Source organism: Amblyomma mixtum, chromosome 4 (assembly GCF_055824585.1).
Source record: "Amblyomma mixtum isolate Tamu chromosome 4, ASM5582458v1, whole genome shotgun sequence".
Lineage (NCBI taxonomy): Eukaryota > Metazoa > Arthropoda > Arachnida > Ixodida > Ixodidae > Amblyomma > Amblyomma mixtum.
Window position 1 is genome coordinate 107,968,697 of NC_143015.1, and position 24,963 is coordinate 107,993,659.

The 24,963-nt window shown below is 51.9% G+C and overlaps 1 protein-coding gene across 4 annotated transcripts in view; it reads right to left on the bottom strand.

Annotated features, from left to right (window-relative positions):
- Positions 1-24,963, bottom strand: part of LOC149347763 (uncharacterized) — a 220,076-nt gene that overhangs the window by 135,682 nt on the left and 59,431 nt on the right. The gene's annotated exons all lie outside the window — the stretch shown is intronic.

Sequence of the window (24,963 nt, forward strand, 5' to 3'; positions counted from 1 at the left end):
GAGCAGCGACCAAATTGTAACAATATGCAATGCGTGAAAGCCAAATGAACGAGCCTTAAAACGTGTATTTTTGATGTTCGATATTTCGAAGCACATTTCCAACCAAGAAAATTTGAAAACTGAGCTCGACTTCAAACTTGCCGACATTCAGTTTCACTACGTAATAATGGTCCATAAAATACCAAATCATTTAGTTGATTAGTTTAATTCAGTTAATTGTACAATTGTAACACTGTATCAGGTATATAATGTCAGTCATGCTATAGAATTCACCAGAACTCATGGCTCTGTCGCATCTTTCACGCATTTTTCATGTAAAAATCTGTATTTAATAATTTGAAACGCCGTTTTTCAGCATGTCCATCGTTCTCGCACAAGAATTCTCAAAAATTCGCAAGTTGTGAGACACTGTTCTCAAATTGTTGAAGGTAATGATCCTTTCTGCTGATATGCAGCAAAATTTTTCTTTTACAGTGTTCCCATGCATCGATCGCATCGAACAGTTATGACTGCAATAGAAAACCAATGCTGAAAGCTTTCCACGATATGAAAAAAAAATTGGCTGTGGCTTAGCTAAGGTTAAGGCTGGATATCTCGAAGCGAAAAGCTCTCGCTGCTTTTCAGCCAACTCTCAAGCTGCCACTTCTGGATCGGTGTTTCTGCATCGTCCGACTGTTGCTTCTTCTTCTCCTTCCATGGCGAGTGTCTGCGCCTGTTCTATGGGCAAGCGCGCCTTATAAACCCCTCCTTTCAAATGAGCACGGCTGCGGCGAAAGGTCAAACGGTGGCGAGAAGGAGAAGCGGTGGCCCACATGCGCAGCAGCGCGCGGCTGCGGCGAATCGTCAGGCGACGGAGTCAGCGGCGGCGGCTACCTGCGCCGTGCGTGACGCCGTTCGGCTTCGAGCATGCGCAGAAGCGGCAAATCTGGCCTCCGTCTCACGCGAAGCGCGGTGTTGACTAGCCTACTGAAGCTCTTCGCTTGAAAACGTTAATAGGAAAAAAAAATACAAGACTGCCGTCGGGTGATCGGCGGATATATTGATTGTTATAGTGAAAGATTATATGAGAACAATTGCGTTCATAATCAGTCTCCCGCTCATAAATGCTTTTATCCAGAATTGCAGGCAATGTACAGTCGGGAACAAAAGTCTTTGGACCACGTGTTCCTCAGACGAAGCCCATAGCTCTGCTATTAGACGGCGGCTGGAAACCAAACTGCTGGAGATGACGGAACAGAATAATTACTTTCACCTCCACAAATGTGGTCTCCAGCCGAGGCTAATAGCGGTGCTAATGGCTTCGTTTGAGGAACACGTGGTCCAGAGACTTTTGTCCCGAACTGTACTCTCTGGCTTCCCTTCGTATAACCATTGCAGCTGTTTGCATCACTCATACGCACCTGTCGAATGGGGCTCCTTTCCGGAAGTTAGAAGCACGTGCAACCAGGCTGGAGTTCCGCCTCGCCGTGTCCATGACAGCGAACGCTTCGGGGACGGCGCACGCGGGGAACTCAGTACTGACCAAAGCGTAGTTGTTCTCAATGCCTCTCGACATATGGATTAGGATGTTTTGGAGGAACGCCACATCTGCCACCCAAAGGGACAACCTCCTGATGTTCTCGCTGCAGCTGATAATTTCGCCGAGACATTCACACTCTTCGGTCTGCATGAACTCCGCCTCAATTTCCAGTTCTGTGATGCTTTGGTTTCGGGACAGTGACTCGAATGTGGCCTTCCAGCTAAGACTGTCGAGAAATTTGATGTGCAGTTTCCTCAGCGTCGTCGTTTTCCCAATGTAGTCGGCGATGGCAGAGGACAAATCCGTATTGCACTCATTTGAGGTGAGAAGAACGAGCGATGTCACGTGATTCAACACCGAGAGCTGGCGCACCAACATCTGAAGCTGAGAAACAACGATTTCCGGAGAAGAGCCGCAATACAGAATGTCCCGGAAGCTCCTGCACTGGACCAGGCTTAAGTTGTCTCCACCTATGAATGGATGGAAAGGTGGTATGAAGGTGATCTTCTCTTCGGCTCCAGTCTCCTGCAGGGCCTTGCAGAGGTCGTGAAGGGCACTGTGTACTCCAAGCCACATAATGGTGACGTTTTTTAGGCAGCGCTTTTTTGAAAGGACGCTGAAGACGTGCCTCCACTGCTCAAGGCTCCAAATGTTGTAGCTGAGAGACAATCGTTCTAATGTTTCGTTCTCTATTAGAGCTCGAATCCAGTCAGTGCAATCAACTTCCGGTGAGGGGGTGAAGAAACTCCAGCAAGGAGAAAAGGAACGGAGGGTACTGTTCTCGGCTAAAATGCTCGCAACGAGTTCGCTTGCTTCTCTATCGGCTTCCATTTCTTCCATTTCAAATTCACGGATGCTTTTGTTTCCGTATAACCCTCGCAAGATGACTTTGGAACAATCAACACTACGACAGCCCCCTGAAACCTTTAGGGATGTCAGCGTGCTGCTGTTCCTGACATAATGACTAAATTGGTTGCAGCATTCCCGAGAAGCCCAAAGTAAGACCGTCCAGTGTATAGAAAGGTTTGTTAAGGAAGGACATACAGTAATCGACTTTAACAGCCCTGTTGAATCCGTGTGTGAAAAACGGATATTGGGAATGCAGAAAGACCGGAGCGTCTTTGTCGTGCGCAAAAGGGAAGACAGTGCTTCCAGAAGCCGCTCTTCGTGTCCGTCTTCGGGCGTGCACTCAATATTTTCTAGTTTTTTCAAAGACGGGATTACAGAGAAAAAGTTATACGATGCAAAGCCCCTCTTGAAGGAAAATCGAAGACTCTTGATGTGCTCGTTGCCACTGAGCGCGTCGCACAGGATGTCGTCGTAGGAGTTCAGGCTGCCGATCTTAATGTCCAGGTTTGTTATGCAATGATAGTCCTTGAATAAGAAATGCAGAAGCGAGGCCACCGTGTCTACCGTCCCCTGCTCGTTGTCCTTAACGCATGTGAAGTGTCGGCTCTTTAAGGTTAACTCTGCCGGTTGTCGCTGTATTTCACGTAGTTCCATCTGGGCCTCCAAGAGCACCTTGTTCCACGTCGACAGGTGGCGACTAATGTGGCATGCTCGATTCGTGGTAGCCGTGGAGGTCAAAGTGGGGTGCCTAGGTTCTTCAGGGTAAAGTCCATCGGGCCCTGTATCCTTCCTAAAGGAACTGCAACTAATTCCAGTGGCGATGCGGAAGCAGAGGACGATGCGTCCTCCGCGGTGTTTTCACTGCTTGCCATTTCACCTGCGAGAAGTGTTTGCGATGACATCTCAATAATTCTGAAAACGCGGAAATAATTCGAAAAACCTACCAGATAGGCCCTTAAAACTGGATGAACTATCTCTCGTACTTTTATCTACAGAGACATGCGTCTTAATTTAGGGAGAAATATCAGAAAAAAGTCACTTTTCTGAACTTTGGAAGAATTTTTCATGAGAAGTACTCCTGGCAGAAATTTTGAATTGCTTTTACTATACGCTAGAGCAACAGGTTAAAGCGGTAAAAAACTACTATAGCTGAAAAGGTAACGACGCTTACGCACCAAAATTCTTAAAACGCCATATTTCTTCAGTTTTTAATGAACTAAGTGAAAGCGGGAATTCTTGCATGATTTAATCAATGAAGTCACAAGGAAGAACAATGGAGTGAATTACTGAAAAATTAAATTTGGCATTTTGCCCTGTTTCACACTAGATTAAAAAAACTTTTAACTGTAAACAATTTTTATTTCTTCGCGGAAACTTACTTAGAACTTCGAAACTCCGTTCAAGGAAGCATCAACCAGCCCAATTTTTTTTTTTCAAAAGAAAACGTGGTCACCGCTTTTGGGGTAAGGCACGTTTTAAGTGGCATTACTCCTTGGCATTACTACGTCTGCCTCACTCATCGTCGTAGAACTCGCTGCATGTACTGTGCTGCATTTTTGCGTCGTGCTTTGAAAGGGGCCTGTTGGATGGAATTCTCTCAGCATGCGGTATAGCACGCGGCTTGTTTGATTCTCTTGAAATGACCTCCAAATGACCTTGAGCTTCGAAAGAAAAAGAAAGGCCATACTGGGCCCTTGGGATATGGAAACCTTAGTCGCGATTTAAGGTACGGAACTGATGGAGCGCTGCAGCTTTGAAAGCAAAGGCCCACAATTGGCCCCTGGGGCAGTGGACCCCTTAGTCCCGCTTTAAGCTACGAAACCGATGGTGCGCGGCTGCTCCGAAAGCAAGGAAAAGGCTCACAACTGGCCCCCTAGGTAAGTGGAAGCCTCAATCGCACTCAGAGGTACGTGGGGCGGTGTGTGTGTGAGAGAGAGATGTGGGCTCCATGCGTTCGCGCTGACAACGTTGTGGCAGATACGAGGCACTGGTGCAATAGGCCGTAGCGTTCATTGGGCCAGCACACTCGCGATCAACCATTAACTTCCACCTGCCAGGGTGTGTGTGGTGCCTATCCAGTGTCCGGAACACACTGAACGTTACAGACGCCAGGCCGCGTCTAGTTGCCCGATATGCCACAGCTTTCGCTCTCTAACCAGGTTCAGCAGTAGTTGAACTGCAGCTACTTCTTTTTTGAAACGCAAAGATTCACTACGCGGGTCAGAGCCGTGCTTTGCGAGAGCCGAACTGATGAGTTATGCGCATGCGCGAAACCGAGTGACCTCACGCGCCGCGCAGGTGGTCGCTCCTCGCCGGTGCCGCAGCCGTTCCCGCCGCCGACTCCGTCGCCTGACCTTTCGGCGCAGCCGCGCGCTACTGCTCATGTTCGACGCCACCTCGTTGTCGCTTCCTCGCCCACCGTATGACCTTTCGTTGCAGCCGCGTGTTGCCCTCTTCTCCGCATTCCGGCGGGCAGTTTTAACCGCACCAACTTCCCTCTCTTCCTCCGCCTCCGTACAGGCAGTGTGTGGACGGCCGAACGCCTCCACTGTTATCGTGGTGCTCCCACTGCATTGTGCGCGAACTGCGACAGCCATGACGTCAAACCAAGCGTAACTGAAGCTTTTCGCTTGTATATCCAGGCTTAACCAGAGCTAAGCCACTGCCTAATTTTTTTTTTCACTTAGGCATCACCCTGTCGTTTAAGAGTCTCGCTCTCGGCTTACCTAGCTCGCGTCTGGGCATCCTCCATACGGTTTCACCGCTTCTATTACGCATTATTCGCCTTTTTTGGCGTTCTCATGCTGATGAAGTCGCCTGGTTTCAAGTATACCGAGCCTTGGTGTGCGCCTTCTCTGCTTGAGTCTTGTACGGCCTTCTTCGTGGTTGACCCCCACCTCCGAGGGAAGGCACATACACGGAAGAAGCACCCGCACGAGAAGGCACCACCGATTCCATCACAAGTGTCCCCCTTCCTGTCAGCTATGTGGCCAACATACCACTCCATTCCACATACTCTGGGCTTGCCTTAGGGACGCCCCTCTTCGAGGTTTGCAGCTCTCGAATCCAGGCCAGTGGGAGGCCGCATTGCTCAGTTCCGACTCGGACACTCCGATCTGGGTTGTGACAAGAGCCCTAGAAGTCGCCGAACGCCACGGGCTCGTGGCCACTTGATGGGGCTATAGTCCCACCTCATCCGCTACTTTAGTTGGCGCAATTAAAGTTTATCCTCCTCCTCCTCTCCGCGCTTCCGGCTACTCTACGTCCAGCGCTCGCTGTGGGGTCCTTGGTGGCGCTCACGCGCGATGAAAACTTTTCGCGCATGTCACTTTGGCCTGCCCACCATCCCCGGCGGCGACCGCGGGGTTGACACTTTCCGAATTCACAATTATCGGTTGCAAATCAACACTTACGGACTTTCCGCAATAAAAAGTATTACAAAATATAAAGCCATTTAATTTTCATATAACAATCCTAAATATGTATTAGAATTATCCATCACCAATCGCCAGCCACCGTTTGGCAAGCCACTAGCACACTGCCGATCACGCCATCGATTACAAAGAAAATTATCGATGGCATTACCGATTATCAATCGCCCAACACAATTATCCATTACCAACAACTAGTCACTATCTAAGTTACACGGCACCACATGCTATGTCACTACGCACTCATACACATAACTTGTTTCCGTACTAAGAAGCACCATGACACCGCCTTTTCATTCCGCACAATTTCTGACGAATAGTTAGCATATTCATATTTCTTTTTAATACTCTAACACGAGAGCAGATGCCAAACACACGTCAGCAAGTAAACACACCACAACGCGTTTATCAGCGCCTCTTCGCCCGACCGCGGTGGCTGAGTGGTTACGGCGCTCGGCTGCTGACCCGAAAGACGTGGGTTCGATCGCGGCCGCGGCGGATATGAGTTTCGATGAAGGCGAAATTGTAGAGGCCCGTGTGCTGTGCGATGTCAGTGCACGTTAAAGAACCCCAGGTGGTCGAAATTTCCGGAGCCCTTCACTATGGCGTCGCTCATAGCCTGTGTTGCTTTGGGACCTTAAACCCCAATAAACCAATAAACCAATCTACGAAACGCTTGAACCAACTACCCTTCGTGGCCTACGCGTTGCGTTGTTGTTGTTCCCGTCGTAGAATGGCGCACGGGTGCATACGGGTCCAATCGCACCGTCATATTGGCAGTACAAGAGGCTTGCTCGGGGACAGTCATGACAGAAAACCTACCTGTAAACGTGCCTCTTATCCTTTTCCCGGAGACCCTCGGAAAATGCAGCCGAGGTTTGGTCTAGGCGTTCGCCTGGAACACAGGTCAGCTGTATAGCACTTTCCGGGACTGTCCGTGGTCACCTGATCTTACAGCAAGGATCTTTCTAAAAGCAGTGTCACAGAAACAGGGCCGGCCAGCTACAGTGCCACAATTGGTTGGTTGGCTGGCCTCAAATAAAATGACACGCACCCAGTCTACTCTTCTTCTTCTCCTCAGTAAACATGGCACATACCCACGCGGGGGGATTAGCCAATGCAAGTTATGGTGGTGAATGCGAAGGAAACGCAACAAGGATGACGCACTCACGATGGTTAATGTTACAGGCAACTCTCACCTGGGCGGTGTGTTCTGAACCGCTTGGAATGGATCAATACCTGTCTACCTACCTACCGCCCACCTTACCTGCCACGATGCGACGAACGCCAAATTTGGACGAAGCCTCCTTCTTGGTCAGGCAACCCGGAACTACTACACCAGAGCTCGACGCGGCCGGGCCACAGCATAAAAGCCACCCATCAAGCGTCCACTTCGGGCACGACAACGCAAAAAGGATGACGCACTCATGATGGTTAATGTTGCAGGCAACTCTCACCTGGGCGGTGTGTTCTGGACCGCTTGGAATGGATCAATACCTGTCTACCTACCTACCGCCCACCTTAACTGCCACGATGCGACGCACGCCAACTTTGGACGAAGCCTGCTTCTTGGTGAGGCAACCCGGAACTACTACACCAGAGCTCGACGCGGCCGGGCCACAGCATAAAAGCCACCCAGCAAGCGTCCACTTCAGGCAACAGAGACTTGCAATGAACTTTCTTTTTAAATATTTAAAAGACATCGGACATCTCGATAAGCTCTAAATTCACTTGCACGTTACCTTCATGCACTCTTCATGCAGTGAGCTTCGTCAGCCCATTTGTCGGACTATGCGCTCCATCATTCCATAGGTTACATCAATACTCGCTATTGCATCCTTAGTACCCATTTCATGGCCGCATTTTATCTTCGTTTTTTTTTTCTTTTACTCTTCCATGCTGCTCTCCTTCTGTTTTTATCTCCCAAATTCTCCTTCCTATGCAGAGTAGCATGCAAGCGATTTTTAAACGCCGGCTTAATTCTCTGCATTTCATTAAAGAGTCTCTCTCTCTCTCACTTCGGGCATGACAACGCAACAAGGATGACGCACTCACGATGGTTAATGTTACAGGTTAGTTACCTGAACAATGCGACTTGCGTTAAAAGTAGCAATTACTCTCTTTTTGCGGTGTCGTGCCCCCCAGCGTTGAATGATTTGTTTAAGCGAGTGTTAGCATCTTTGTCAGGTATTTGTCTCACACTGTTTGACATTTTGCTCATGCTCTCGGGTGATGTAGAGTCAAAGCCTGGCCCGATGTCAAAAGCTGAGGCTAAAGCATTTGTCGAGGCTCTGGATGTTATCCGTAAGCTAGAAGAAGGAGATGCTTCATTACTGGAGGAAATTAAAAACGCAAAAGAAAAGCATGTAGCAACCGAAAATGAAGTGCGACTGCTCACTGCTAAAGTGGCGGCATTGGAAGCATCCATAGCCTCGAGTGGCGCAGCAGAAGACAGGCCAAATGCTGATGCTGAAGTTGTGCTTGGTGTCTCGGAACGTCTGACAGCCATTACGTCAAGATGTGACGACACTGAAAATAGGATACGACGCTCCAATCTACTCTTCTTTGGGGTGGATGATGACGAACAAAAATTTGTGAACCCCAGTAGGCTGTACTGTTGCGAACTTGGTGCAGCGGAACGCCTAGGTACTCAAGAGGGCTACAGTCCCAGCATATGCGACCGATCTGGCTTGGCCTAGTTCCCCAATGACCCAACCAAAAGCCTTTGGATTTCTCTAAATTAAGAGCCGCGCCTTCCTAAACCCAACAAGAAGCTCAGCATTGACAACCTCAGACCCATATCCCTTACCTCGTGCTTAGCCAAACTCATGGAGCATGTGATCTTGAGCCGATTGCAAGGCTATGCTGAGGATAATTACCCAGTACTATGGTAGGTTTCAGGAGCCACCTATCAACCCAAGACGTCATGCTCCAGTTGTATAACGACGTCATAGATCCCCCGGATAAAACCGGCACCAAAGCCGTTCTTGGACTTGACTTAGAAAAGGCCTTCGACTACGTGTCGCATGGAGCAATTCTAAGAGGCCTCTCGAGCATAAATGTAGGTGCCAGAACCTACAAGTATGTCAGTTCTTTCTTATCGGGAAGAACGGCAGAACTCTCAATCGGGGGCATCAGATCGAATAGGATAGAACTGGGAGATAGAGGCACGCCGCAAGGCTCCGTCCTGTCACCCTTTCTCTTCAACCTATCACTCATATCGCTGCCTAGCAAGCTAAACGCCATAGAGGACTTACGTCATACACTCTATGCGGACGACGTTACCCTATGGGTGGCGAATGGCTCCGATGCTCACATAGAAGAAACTCTTCAGGATGCAGTACAAGTAGTCCAGGAGCATGCGAGTAGCATAGGACTCAAATGTTCTCAACCCAAGTCTGAACTCCTTCTAATCAGACATAAGAAACAGAGAGAAAACATCATAGAGGTGCACCTTCAAGGTCTCCCGATAGAGGAGGTCGAAACCATTCGAGTACTAGGTCTGTTCATTCAAAATAATCGTAAGAGCAACATTACAATCACCCGTCTGGAAACAACGGTCAACCAGATAGTCAGGCTCATTCGAAGAATCACTGCTAAGAAGAGAGGCATGAAGGAGGCCGACATCAGTCGCCTTATACATGCATTCGTCATTAGCAGATTCAACTTACGGAGCAGGCTGCGGCATATGCCGCCCAGCTCACAGACACCAATTGGATAGAACGCTGCAACTCGGCAGCGCGTCAGATGAGCTCGAAGGGGACTTGGCGTCTCTTGCGCAGCCTCATCGACCCTTCTCAAACGAAAGGGGAGACGCAAAAACAGCTCCGGCGGGCTCTGCACTGGTACCAAGGTACGACGGCGCAACTTGCGGACACTTTGTGCGACAGGTATCTCTGCCGCACAAACGACCCGGTTGGGCCCGAGTACACGTACTCCGGCAAGCCAAATCAGGATTTATACGCCCCTTTTGAGTTGCATGACCATAAGGCGGCCCTGGCTAAAATGCGCCGAGGTGGGGCACCGGGTCGGGATCGCATAACAGTGAAACTGTTGGCGAACCTCTCCGACTGTGCATATCTCCATTTGCTACAATACATAAATCAGATCTGGGATGGGTGTCCGCTCCCACTCGAATGGAAAACATCCCTTGTAACGTTCATCCCCAAAGCAGGTAAAGCCGTGACTACGGACAACTTGAGACCCATCTCATTAACCTCGTGTGTGGGAAAGCTCATGGAGACGATGGTTCGGGATCGCCTCTCTCCATACATGGAGGGTAAGGGCCTCTTTGCAGACACTATGTTCGGGTTCCGCCCGCACATGTCTGCACAGGATGTCCTACTCCAACTACACAGGGACATAATACGACCCACAGCCATGCAAAAAAACGACAAGGCCATTCTCGCCCTCGATCTTAAGGGGGCGTTTGACAATGTTAAACATGGCACCATACTCTCGAACTTGAACACCACTAACTGCGGGGCGAAGGTCTTCGCCTATGTCAGAGACTTCCTCTCTGCGCGTCAGGCACTCCTCCGGATCGAGGACGAGGAGTACGGCCCGTACTCTATGGGTACACGAGGTACACCACAGGGGGCGGTGTTATCACCGCTCCTTTTCAACATCGCCATGATGCACCTGCCCGGCCGACTGGCTCAGGTGGATGGCATAAAACACGCACTCTACGCAGACGAAATTACAATCTGGACCACCGAGGGGAGCCTTGGGGAGATAGAGGACCGCCTTCAGCAGGCCGCCTCCATAGTCGAAGCATATGCTGCCGACTGTGGTCTCCAATGTGCTCCCGCCAAATCAGAGCTTCTACACGTCAGGACAAACCACAAGGACAACATGTCTCTACACATATCTCTGTCGGGCGGTCCCATCAGAGAAGTGGCGGAGCTCCGGATCCTGGGTCTGTTCATCAACAACAAACTTAGGCCGGACACTACTATAGCGAAACTCAAGAGCATAGGTGAACAGGTAGGGCGCATGATCCGCCGTGTTTCCAACAAGCGGGGTGGTCTGCGGGGCAGGGACGCGCTACGGCTCGCCTATGCCTTCGTGACCAGCCGGATCCTCTACGCCGTGCCGTACCTACGCACCACCAAACAACAAGACGAGCGCATTGACGCCATCATCAGGAAGGCAACAAAGCGAGCACTGGACCTTCCGGTGGCTACCTCCAACGCCAAACTGAAGGCGTTGGGACTGGTAAACTCCTATCAGGAGTTGCGGGAGGCCCACCTCGTGAACCAATATACGCGGCTATCGCAGACGGTGCCTGGGCGCCGCCTGCTAAACCGCTTACACATCCAACACACATGCATACCAGAGGGGACGGAGAACATCCCGGTGCTGTGGCGCCACATGCTCTTGGTTGCTCCGCTCCCGCGTAACATGGACATGGCTTCACATGAAGGCAGACGACAAGCGCGGGTTCGCACGCTTGAGAGGCAGTATGGCTATAAAGAGGGCGTCTATTACGTGGACATCACAGGGCCGTCGCCCGCGGGATTCTTCACGGCTGCCGTAGTCCACCGGGGAATGAATGTCGATGGGCTATCTTTTCGGGCCCCAAATTCAACACGAGCGGAGGAAGTCGCAATAGCTCTCGCTGCCGCCGATCCAAAATCGAAAACGGTTATAACAGACTCTCGCTGGGCCTGTGAACATTATCTTGCAGGCGAAATATCACCTCTGGCCTCGCAAATTCTAAGACGCGCTCTCGCCGATCCAACTCGCACAAAAGTGATCTGGGCTCCTGGCCACCAGGGTCTACGAGGCAATGAGGCCGCTGATGCGGCCGCCCGAGCGCTCACACACCGGGCTCCTCATCCTAGCTCTCATGGCTCAGAAGCTCATAAACCGCTTCTGCGGTTCCGCGAAATCCTAATTTATTATTGCGACAGCCACCGTCTCTACCCGGCACCTGCCAAGGGGCTGAGTAAGGCGGAGGAGCGAACTCTGCGGCGCCTGCAGACAGGAACCCTTCTCTGTCCTGCAATAGCAAAACACTTCGATCCGAACACAGATGGGCGCTGCCCGCACTGTGGAGAGATCTGCGATATCTTTCACATGGTGTGGGCATGTACTCAGAATCCTCACCTTCCCCCCTCCCCCACCCCCACCCGAGAGGCATGGGAGACTGCCCTCCTCAACTGCTCCACACTGGAGTCCCAAAGGGCTCTGGTCAAGCGGGCGCGAGACGGGGCCTCGTCATGCGGTGTCCCGGACTAAGGATACCGACCATGCAGCAGGGTTATTATTTTTTTTTTAACCCACAAGCTCTCTTTGATTAACGTTTTTCACCACCACCACCACCTACTCTCTACCATACCTCAAACTCTTTAAGGTGGACATCGATAGATTAAACAGGTTACTCAGACAGGCATATAAAGCTGGTCTAGGGCTTCCTAGAAACACACCCACGGACAGATTTTTATCCTTGGGTATACACAACACTATAGAAGAACTCATCACTGCACACAAGGCGATGCACATCCAAAGACTGGCCAACACTACACCGGGAAGGGAGATTCTTGACCGAATAGGCGTAAACGCTGAACCCATGTCTAACCGACCGGGCCCTCTACTACGAGGAGTGCGCGACAAACTACTCATCAAACCGCTCCCCAAAAATATGCTACCGGGCTTCAACGATGGCAGACGACGAGCCAGAGCGCGAGCTCTGCATAGAAAGTACCTCAATCATCCTGGAGCAGTATACACCGATGCAGCCGATTATAATTTCAGCCAAGGGGCCTTCGCTATCTGCGCATCCAAATTCATAGCAGAAGAAGCGAGTGCATCTCTGCGGCCTCAGTCACGGTCATGTACGCGGATCAAGCAGAAGAAGCGGCCATAGCCTTGGCCATAGCAAATACTGACGCTGACATCATTCTCAGTGATTCCAAGACTGCCATACGCAACTTCTCGCGCGGTAGAATATCCCTAACTGCTAGAAACATACTCACAAATATTACACTGCAACGAGAAATAGAACTGGTATGGACTCCTGCGCATTCAGGCAACCCAGGGAACGAAGCAGCCCACCAACATGCTCGAGGTTTTGTCGGCCGAGCGGTGGGTTGTCGTCCAGGGGGATCCGAGATGGAGGCAGTGATTTTGTACCACGAAATTACCCAATTCTACAAACTCTCTAGAAGAATCTATCCTCCCCCGCACAAGTCACTCTCCAAACACCAAGAGGTGGCTTGGAGAAGACTTTAAACCCATTCTTACCCGAACCCGTACATTTACGCCCACATCTACCCCGATCTCATAGACCCCACCTGCAAACACTGCGGTAGCACTGCCACCCTCGATCATATGCTATGGGACTGCCCGGAGGATCCTCCTCCGGAAGCTCTTATAGAAGCTCCCTCACCAGACGCCTGGGAAGAAGTGCTGCGCAGCTCGGACCCCGCCGTCCAGGCAGGAGCCATCGAGCGCGCCGAAGAGGTCGCCGCCAGCTATCAGCTAACGGCCACCTGGCCCTTCTGCTAAGCGTCCAGGAACCCTTCTTTTCCGACAATAAAGTTTTCTCCCTCTCTACAATTTTCAGTTTCTTTACGGCCCCTCTTTCTCTTTCTTCTTTCACTCCCACTTCCTCCCTTCCTGTATGGTGCAGTTCGGGTGTCCACCGAGATGACAGAGAATTTCCTTTCCTCAAAAAGCGTTGCGTTCAAAGGGCAAGGCATCGCGCCGAACGGGTGATGGCGTTCCTCCCAGCCTGTACGGTGGGGGGGCGGGGGCTGTGAGCGCGCGGAGCGAGAGAACGTCAGTGCATCGGCTCCGCCAAGTTTCGGCTGGAGCCACGTATCTTCGACCGCAACCCCGTCAACACAGCCGCGTCTGGCTTCCCGAAGTCGTCAGCTACCTGTGCATACCTCTCGCACACAGGTGGGGCAAAATTTAGGCCTTTTAGGGCCGATCTTCACTTGGGTATCGTGGCGGCGGCGCCCGGCCGTGAGTGAGTCGCCCACCCGCGGCAAGATGGCTTCGCCAAACCTGCAACGCGGCTACGACCCGGACGCCATGGCCTGGTCTGAGGTTCCAGCAAATCCAGCGCCTGATAGCCCGGCCTCTGCGCTCATCGAGAACTTGAAGTTATTCAAGCTAGTGGAACGCCGCTCCCGCAAGCGGAACGCTTGCAAGAAAGCGGACGCCACGTCGCCAGGCCGCTCAACACGGCACAACGCTGCTACGCGCGCTGCAGCGCTTCACGGTGGGCCCCAGCGACCTGCTTGGAAACCAAAGCCGCTGCCTCGGCTTCATCCCGAAGACATCGTTATCATCCTGAAGCCCCGGGTGACCGTCGCTCTGAAGGATGTCTTTCAACATGCTGAGCTGGGAGCAGCGTTCGCGGCCTACCTGGGCGCCAAGGCCGCAGCATCGCTCAGCCTGCTCCGCACATGGGAGCAAAACCTGATCGTGGCAGGCACCCGAGAGCCGCACGTCGCAGACAAGCTATTGCGGGACTTCGAACTAACAACACCGAAAGGCCAGCTCTCTATGTACGGCCAGTTGAAGCTCACTGGTGACGTGTGCCGCGGCGTCATCACCGTGGCCAAGCACGAGACCAGTGAGTCCCTGCAAAACAAGATCCAGTGGCGTGCTGGAGAGCTTGCCGATATCCGCAAGCTTGGAAAATCAGACGTCGCGGTGCTCACCTTCGTGGGCAAAGTGGTGCCGCGATACGATCATTATAACGCAGAAGTCACCCTTGTGCGTGCATATAAGAAAACGATCCCGGCCTGCGTGCGGTGCGGTACCGTGGGACACCGAGCGGACACATGCCCCTGCCCGGATCAAAAGTGTGGCCTTTGTGGCAGTGCGGTGTCGACCGTCGACGGGGTGAAGACGCCGCATGAGAGCACACCGTCCTGTGCAGTCTGTGGTCAAGCCCACGCCACCAACTCCCGGGACTGCACGGGGAAATTCAGGCAGCTCAAGGTGCCCGGCCGCAAGGCTAGGCGCTCAGAGCTCCCTGCAAAACAGCGACCTGGCCAGCAGGCAAGTCATCCCAATTCAGGTGCCGGTGACGGAACGCCGCGTGGAGCTGACGGCATCGACAACAAAACGTCATCATCATCATCCTCGGTGAAGTCACCACCCGGGAACAAGACTACGCCCCCACCGCCACCGCCCAGCGGCAGGGACGCTGGCCACTTCCCGGCGCTTAAGACAAATGGCGCTGCCGGCGCCCGGGCATCAGCGTCTCAACACGGCAAACAACAGGTGAGCAGCTGGGCTGAGATCGCCTCCTCCTCCTCCCATTCCCCCTCCTCGCCAGTTACAGTCTCCGCACTCGATGCGGAATACAAAAAACAGATCGACGTGCTCCAGGCACAGAATGAGCTTTTGCTCAACAAAATTCAAAATTTAGAATCAAAATTGGCGTCCGCCGCTCCGAGCCCGCAGAACTCGGACGCAATGGAGAGCGACGCGGAGATCTCGCCTGCCCTCGTGACAGCCATCTCCGCGATGGAGGAGCGCTTAACTTCTAAATTACGATCTATGATCGAGACCGCCATGGACCAAATCTTGATCAAGGTCATATCTGCCGTCCGCGCTGTAGTATCAAAACACATCTTGGACAACCCCCGCCTCCTCCGTCGGACGGGGCCCATTAGGGACGTATCCCGTTCTTCAAAATTCAACCGTCTGATTATTGATTCGGACAATGAGGACAGCTGCCCCGCTCCTTCCATCATCACCTCCTTGATGGCGCAAGTAGCTGGCTCTGGGGCAGCCAATCCCTCCTCCTCCCCCCCAAGAATTTTAAATCATGGCGAGACACCTTAATCAAAGGAGTTCCGCCATCTCCAATTCGGCTATATCAACTTCCATAACACAATGGAACTTTACAGGCTTTAAAAACCGCACTAAGCGGGCCAATTTGCGCCTCTACCTTGAAACCTTCGAGTCCCTACCAGCGTGGTTGCCCTCCAGGAGCCAGGCCTGGGCGCCGCACTTTCAAATTACACGACGTTCCAACAGGATCCCGCGTCAGGTCTTCTCGTTCACAAAGCCTACACAGCCAGCTTAGTGGATCTCGACCTCAAGCTCGAGTATTCCTATGTAATGGTGACTATCCTACCACTCCGCCGCAGGGTCCCGCCGTTGCATATACTCAACGTGTACTGCTCTTCCAAACTCAAGCGAGTGACTTTTGCGGACCTCTTTAGCCGGTGGTGGTGGTGAAAAACATTTATAGTGCAATAAATTTTTACAGAGAGGTGATTGGCGTAGTACCTAATGGCCCTTTCCCCTAACAATACTAGGTGGAGCCCCTATTCCGGGGCCCCATTGGCAAGCAACGCCGCCCGCGTCCGGTGAACCAAGGCCTTTTGGATCTTTAGGGCCTGACAGCCGAGCAGGGCCGCCTCCCAGTCCTCTCTGGTGGGGTTGGGGTTGGGGGGGATAGATGGGTTGGATTGACACGCCCAAACCATGTGGAATGTGTCAGCCACCTCCCCACAGAACTGGCACGTGCCATCAAAGGATGCGTTGAAATGTTTAAGTACCGCCGGACACAGTACAGTGTTAGTAAGAATTTTGATGAGTAGGCGCTCGTCAGCGCGATCCAGTCCCTTACAAGGGGCCGGGTAGCGCCGGTGCTCCTCCTTGTAGTAATCGGTGATGTGTTTGAATGTAAGGGCCAGATTGTCTGATTGGGAGTAGGCTTCCAAGGACAGGGAGATAGCCCGGGGAGACAGTGCGCGGGCGGCCTGATCGGCCTGTTCGTTTCCCTGTAGGCCCTGGTGACCGGGGACCCAAATCAGGTTGCGTGGAGTTGGATCTTTGCATCGGCAACTATATTCCAATATGCGCCAGGCAAGCGTTGGAGCCCAGCCCAACTCATAGTTCCGACAGGCCCCTCGCGAGTCGGTGATGATGTGTTTCGACTTGGGAGTAGTGAGAGCCAGAGCAATGGCAATCTCCTCCGCATGTGTTGCGCTGTAGGCTTTGAAAGTGAGCCCGTTAACTGTGCTTGTGTTGTGTACGACTGCGGCCGTGTACCACACCCCGTGGTGTGGGCCGGCAACGTCCACGTAATACACATGTTGGTTACCATAGTATCGCGCCAACGCTTCCGCGCGCGCCGGGCGACGACCACTATGGTCTTCTCTGGAAATGTTGCGGGGAACGGGTCGGACCCGGAGGGCGCGTCTCCAGGGTTCTGGCACTCTCTCCCTTTCCTCAATATGGTAGTCATGTTTGATGTGTAGCCGGTCCAAGAGGCGGCGACCGGACGTGGTCTGTGCAAGACGCGTGTATTGGTTGACTAAGTGGGCTTCTCGAAACTCCCGGAATGTGTTTACCACGCCCAAGGCCAGAAGTCGCTGGTTGGATGTGGTGACCGGGAGGTCGAGAGTCCGCTTGATGACTTTCCGGTGGATGACCTCCAGTTGGTCATCATCATGTTTGCGCAGGTGCAAGTAGGGGGTTGTGTAGAGGATTCTACTCGTCACGAAAGCATGGGCAAGCCGGAGTGCATCCTTGCTTCGTAATCCGCCCCGCTTGTTGGAGACCCGGCGGACCATGCGGCCCACCTGGTCTCCCACTGTGCGAAGTTTGGCTAGGGTAGTGTCGACCCTGCGTTGATGGTGTATGAAGAGACCAAGGACGCGGATCTCTTTGGACTCCCGGATCGGTCCCGAGGGGAGACTGATGCAAAGCGGAGTTGTGTCCCGAGGGGAGGGACGTATGTGCAAAAATTCTGATTTAGATGGGGCGCACTGGAGTCCGCAGTAGGCCGGGTAGTCGTCGACTAGGGTCGCCGCTGCTTGCAGGCAGGATTCCATGTGGCCCAGGTTACCTTGCGTGGCCCAGATTGTAATGTCATCCGCATAAAGAGCGTGATGTATCCCGGGCAAAGAAGACAATTTGGAGGGAAGATGAAGCATTGTCAAATTGAAGAGGAGGGGAGACAGGACCGCGCCTTGAGGTGTTCCCCTCGAGCCGACGGTGTATGGCCCGTGTTCCGCATCTTGTATGCGTATGTAGGCTTGACGGTCTGTAAGGCCCGCGATCCCCTGCTGATTGTGGGCGATTTTAACGCTCCCAGTCAGCTGTGGGGGTATCGCAAGGAGGAGTCGCGCGGACGTAGGCTGGCGGAGCTTGCGTCCACGTTGAGCCTCACCCTCCACACGGACCCCGTCCACCTAACACGGCTAGGAAACTCCGTGACACGGGATACGTGCCCGGACTTAACCTTCACTCGCAACATACGACACGCAGACTGGCTCAACACCGAGGAGACCCTCGGTAGCGACCACTGCATCATTACCACTACACTACACACACGCCCCCTGAAGTGTCCCAGAACACAAGCCCGTATCCCAGGTTGGACGAAATTCAGGCAAAATTTTAACTCACTTGATAATCCACCCATTTCCGCGCAAGGCTACACGGCATGGTCCCAACAGCTGCTGGCGCACCTTTCCTCGCATGAAACACACATCCAGCTTTCAGAGGCGGTCACGGACGTGGATAACCACCTTCTACACCTCTGGGAAGCCCGTCGCAGCCTCGTCCGCCGTTGGCGACGCCAGAAACACAGTAGAAAGCTTAAAGCTCGAATTGCCGAGCTTACCCAGACAGCGGCAGAGTATGCGGCCTAACTCGCAGACTCCAACTGGGTAGATAGATGCAACACGGCCGCGCGACAAATGTCCAGCCGAAACACGTGGCGTCTCTTTCGAGCCCTAATCGACCCAACCCAAACACGAACCGAAACACAAAAACATTTATAGCGAGCCATGCACGCTTTTCCTGGCAACACGACTCAACTGGCACAGAAACTTCGGGACCAGTATCTGTGTACAGCCCAAGACCCCCGTGGATCTGCGTACTCTTATGCAGGCAGAGAGAACACGGAGCTGGATCAACCTTTCCAGCTACATGATCTGCGGGCGGCTCTCGCCAAAATGACACGGGGCACTGCGCCAGGACGGGATAAGGTCACCGTCAAGCTTTTGACGAACCTGCCCGACTTGGCATACCAGTCCCTCCTGGAATACGTCAATGCGATTTGGCGCGGGGACACCCCCCTGCAAATCGAATGGAAAACGGCTTTGGTCACTTTCATTCCTAAAGCTGGCAAACCAATTAACACAGATAACCTCCGCCCCATCTCTCTCACCTCATGTGTGGGCAAACTAATGGAGACGATGGTGCGGGATCGGTTATCTACATATCTTGAACACAAACATGTCTTTGCGACACCATGTTCGGATTCCGCCCACACAGATCCGCACAGGATGTCCTCCTGCAACTCAATCGGGAAGTCCTTGACCCCCTCGAATTCCCCCATAATTACCGGGTAGTACTCGCCTTGGATCTTAAAGGGGCATTTGACAGTTTAACGCATGAGATCATACTCACTAACCTAAGTCACACCGACTGTGGCCTCAACACATTCCGATATATAAGCCAATTTTTAATGGATCGTCAATCCTACATTCGAATTCAAGATAGAGACCATGGTCCTTACCTACTCGGCACGCGGGGAACCCCTCAAGGCGCGGTACTTTCCCCGCTGCTTTTCAATCTGGCCATGATGCACCTGCCGGCCCTGCTGGGTGGTGTCGCCGACGTGCAGCACGCCCTGTACGCCGATGACATCACTCTGTGGGCCACGCAGGGCAGCACAGGGGACATTGAAACCAGCCTACAAACAGCGGCGACGATAGTAGACCGCTACGTCCGCCGCTGCGGTCTTCAATATTCCCCTCAAAAAAATGGCTGAGGCTTAGCTTAGGTTAAGCCCAGTCAGATGCGAAGCATATTGTCGCCGAGTTGCATATCGAGCACGCCGCTTGGCTAGACGTTCTTCACGCTCTTCATCAGTCTCTGTAGCACGCCGCAACTTTTGCTTCTCATTCCAACGAGCAGCCCTGTCTCCAGGAGGCATCTCTATCCCGTGTACGCCTAGCAGAGGCAGGCGCACCCCCTTGTATACCGCCGCTCCAGCATCACGTGTTCACTACAGAGCACCTAGCGGCAGAAGCAGGAAACACATTGGTCAAATTTGACCAACACTGTTCCCACTTCGAGTTATTGATCAATTCGCTCTAGCCCTACCATAAGCTTGCCGTCCCGGTTAGCTCAGTTGGTCGACTGCTCCGGTGTAGCGGTGGTCCCGGGTTCGAACCCCGGACCAGGACGAATTTTTCTTTAACTACGAAGTTTCTGAGAAAGCTGTATAGCTTTCCTTTGTAGCCCTATGGCTGCGCTTGGGTGGATGCCAATTAGTAATTACTCCCTTATTAGGAAACACATTGGTCGCAACGCCTCGCGCGACGGCGCGAGCTGGGGCCCCGTTTCTCCTATGTCGTTACGTCACGCATCACGTGGTCCTCCTTGATCACGACGCCTCGCGCGACGGCGCGAGTTGGGCCCCCGTTTCTCATCTGCTGTGACGTCACGCACCACGTGGTCATCCTTGATCACGACGCCTCGCGCGACGGCGCGAGTTGGGCCCCCGTTTTTCATCTGCTGTGACGTCGCTCATCACGTGGTATGACATGGAGGTCACGAAAGGTCAATGGTAACGACACCGCCGCGCTCGAGGAGCTGGGTTGGGCTATTTTAGTATGCTTCGCATAAAATCGAAATTTGTGCACCTCCGCTCCTCACAGAAGTGCACAACTAAAATATCTCTTTCTCTTGAGAGTGGTCCCATACGCGAAAGTGATGAGATACGGGTACTTGGACTCTACATCCACAAACACAGGCGGCCAGACACTACATTGGCCAAACTCCGTAAGGTGGGGGACCAGGTGGGCCGCATGGTTCGCCGGGTTTCCAACATACGCGGAGGGTTACGAAGTAAGGATGCCTTGCGGCTGGCAAACGCCTTCGTAACTAGTCGAATTCTCTATTCGACTCCTTATCTCCACCTACGGAAAGAAGAGGAGGACGCCCTTGAGGTCATCCTTCGCAAAATTGTTAAACGTGCCCTTGACCTCCCCATCACTGCTTCAAACAGCCGGCTTGTGGCCCTTGGGGTGGTGAATACTTTCCGGGAGCTCCGGGAGGCGCACCTTACAAGCCAGTACACGCGCTTGTCGCTCACTGAGTCGTGTCGCCGCCTTCTTGCTCGACTCCATATCCAACACACCCCTCCAATGGAAGACAGGTTTCGCATCCCGGAACTGTGGAGACGTGCCCTCCACGTGCGGCCTCTTCCAGCAAACATGTCACATGAAGGCCATAATGGTCGGCGCCTGGCACGAGCGGAAGCGCTAGCCCGATATTATGGCAACAAAACAGGTGTATACTACGTGGACGCCTCCGGCCCTCACCACGGGGGATGGTACACGGCCGCAGTAGTTCACAAGAGCAACACAGTTAACGGCCTCACTTTCAGAGGCCGCAGTGCAACACAAGCAGAAGAGGTCGCGATTGCTCTCGCGGCCTCACATTCCAATTCAAAATACATAATCACCGACTCGCGAGGGGCCTGTCGGAACGTCGAACAAGGCTGCACTCCCTTCCTAGCCTATCGAATATACCAAAATTGCATACGGGATACGGACCCCGCTCACCGTTACCTCATATGGGCCCCTGCTCATCAGGGGTTGGCAGGAAACGAGGCAGCAGACGCAGCCGCCCGCGCGCTCTCTCACCGGGCTGTTTTCTCCTCCCCACCTGAGCAGGAACCCGATTTTAATCCGGTCTATACGTTCAAAAATATCGCAACCTACTATCAAGATAGCCATCGCCTTTACCCTAGCCCCTGTAAAGGCCTCAAGAAGGCGGATGAGCGGCTCCTTCGCCCCTTCACCAATACATTGCTGTGCCCGGCAGCCCTAAAACATTTCGACCCCTCCTTTAGCGGCAACTGCCCGCACTGTAGTGCGGTGTCTTCGGACACCTATCACATGGTGTGGGCCTGCCCCTCCAACCCGGCCATTCCCCCTATCCCAAACCCAACCCGGGAGGACTGGGAGGCGACCCTGCTCTGCTGCCACGACTTACAGGCCCAATAAGCCTTAGTTGGGCGCGCCCGGGCGGCGGCTACCGCCACTGGGGTCCCAAACTAGGGACCTCCACCTAGAGTTTGTAAGGTTCGGTCCCTTACGGGCTGATCCAAACACCTCCTGTCCGTTCTAAATAAATGTTTTCACCACCACCACCCACGGTGCGGTTCGGGTGTCTTTCCCCTTGCAGCACTTTAGAGAGCAAAAGTGCCCTCTCAATTTTCACGGGTGTCCACCAAGATATGCGAGGAAGTTACAATTTTCAGTTTCATTACGGCCCCCTCTTTCTCTTTCTTCTTTCACTCCCACTTCCTCCCTTCCTGTACGGTGCAGTTCCAGCTGTTGATTGCATGTGACAAGGCAAGTGTTACGATGCAAGACATGAACGATACAGTTTGTGACAACCCTGCCAAATAGCGTCAATGTGTGCATGTTCGACAATTTTATACCGTTCCTTCGTAAAAGGTTGTCTACAAGCGAGTATTCATAGTCAGCGGGGCAAAATACATACAACTTTTATCAAAAGCTAGCTTACGAGCTGCACCGTGTGGCTCGTATTGTATCCTCAGCGTTGCAACATGGCTGAAGGTAAGAAGATTTCTGGGCTCGTCACAACGATGGGTATGAATCTCACGAATGCTACAGGAGCCCGACTACACAGCTTAGAAGGCAAACCCCTCAGCTACAAACTTGTGACAAAGCCTGTGCTTTCTTGGTTCCATTGTTTATTGCGTTGAATTGGTATGTCTTCCGAGTTTTGTCATCTTTCCTCTCCTGTTTAGACAGAAAAAAGGCAGTGATTGCAAACATGTTGCCAGGCATCTCACATTCTATGCTTTTATTATGCGATAGCATAGAAATCCCGTTGGAGGGAAAACAAGGTGCCCACTGACGTCACACCCTGCCTGCAACAATAATGTGAAACTCTGTAAAGTCTATTTGCATGTTATATGTTGTGCGAGATTAAAGTCCATGAGACTGCAGGTCGACAATTAGAGACTCCGTATTAATTTCACCCCACATGAGCTTCTCGTCAACCATGTTCCACTCAGGATCATAGTCCGAAGTCGCCTTGTCCCGGATCCAAGCAGCAGGCGGGGTAGATGTCCTGAAGCCAGTGTACTCCTGCGTAGAGTAGATATGCAGACTCTAGATCGAGAGCTCCACATTCTTGGAACAGCTGTGGCAGCCTATATGGCAACACATCTTATAGCCAAATTATAGTGGCAATGTATTCTAGACAAAATGGCCAAATATTACTATGAAGACCAAATACAGGGCGTACTCAATAGTGATTAGAGTTATAAAAGCTCAAAAAAAGACGATCTGCTATGTGTTGGCTGTTGTGGTACATACGAAGCTAAGGTGTCGTTTAACAGCTGCCAGTTAAGTGAGTTTCTGTCTCGCATGCCTGATATTGGTTTCAGGTTAGGAAGGACGCCGTAATGGACGGCTCCGGAAATTTCGACTCCTGGGGTTGTTTAACAGGCACTGACATCACAGAACACAGGGGCCTCTAGCATTTCGCCTCCATCGAAATGCTAGAGGCCCGTGCCCTTGCCTGTTATTGATTATAGTTATTGCCAAAAGGCTACTGCGAACCCAGTCATCAAGTGCGACGAAAACCTCCCACTTTGCTAGCGTTTTTGTATATCGCCTCCTAAGAAGCCCAGCTGCCTATGAAAGGGTCAAACGCAGAACCATCTGCTTAGCATCTGGACTCCGCAGCAGTTGCTTTTTCGATCTAGAACGAAAGCTGCTTGGACATGCGACGCAGGTATTGCAGACGACAAGTTGGCATTGGCAACGAGAACATAAATATGAGCCTCCAGACTGATATTGTCAGAAATCTAGCCTTTGAAGAGGCAGTAGATGTGCTCTATACACGAAGTTATCAATGTTACTATGGAGAAAGGGTTCGCAAAATTTTGGTTGCTCTTCAGCGCACGGAGCATCGCTCATGCCTGTATAACTGATGTCCAAAGTAACTTTCGCCGAACACGAAAAATATACCAAGACGCAATAGGTGGAAGCAGCATATTGATCAAGTTACATTGCAACCTGTGATGTTTAATGTCAGAAAGGGACGCATGCGCTTCCCTGAGGGACGCCATGCCGGAGGCCTCAGGATTTAGACCACCCAGGGCATGGACTAACCTGCGCTCACATCGTACATGACAAGCACGTTTTTTGCGTTTCCTATCGAAAAACGGCCGTGGTTGGGACTGAACCTGGTTAATGCTTACCGTTTATGAGGGTTTGACATCCAAACGTGACTCAGGCTATGGGAGACGCCGTAGGGAAGGTGTCCAGAAATTTCGACTACCTTAGGCTCTTTGTACTCCGGTTTTAACACCTAATTTTATTTCTTGTGTCCTTATTTCAAATGATGTGTTAGGGCTTAGAATACATGAACACTAATGTGGTTTTTGCCTACACCAATAAATAATTTAAAATTCAATTTTTTCTCTCTCATGCTGCTTTGGTTTCATCAAGCAAAGAATGTTGTGATGTGTAGTTGACCTTTAGACCACGTGAAGGATAGAAAAGCTGCAATATTAACGCTGATAAGTAGTTCAACTCACTACAGTACTTAACCCAACCTGCTTCGAGAGCTAAAATTACAACAAACGACATATCATGAGTTATACTGGAGTTTTTTCGTGCCTAACATGACAACATGCACAGCTCAATCATAGTTATGTGGATGAAACAGAAAAAAAAGAGTGAATAACAAATTCAATTATAAATACAATAGCGGTCGCAGGTGAACACCACGGGGTGCTCCATGTATGCTATTGTCTAAAGCATCATTTAAAAAAAAAACACGCAAGCAAAAATGTGATAGCTATGCGCAGCGCCATCTCTCCGCACTCCCAGAACTAGACCTGCCGTGTTGGGTCGGAAGAGAAAAAAAACCGCTGCCTAGTGTTGGGTAAAGACGGCTGCGCTTCGTTCGAAACGTGGAATGCAGTTGCACTGTTGCGTAAGTTGTAAACTCGGCGAGGACACTACGATGCGTGCGGGAACCACGAACAGCCTTTGTCAAAAGTTTGGAGCCCAGGGGGTTTGCTTCTGATCAACACTGCGTGGTTCGTAATGCATCTCCAGCGCTCCAAATTTCATGAAGGTAAGATGATTGCTGGTCCTGCCTCCTCCAATGGGT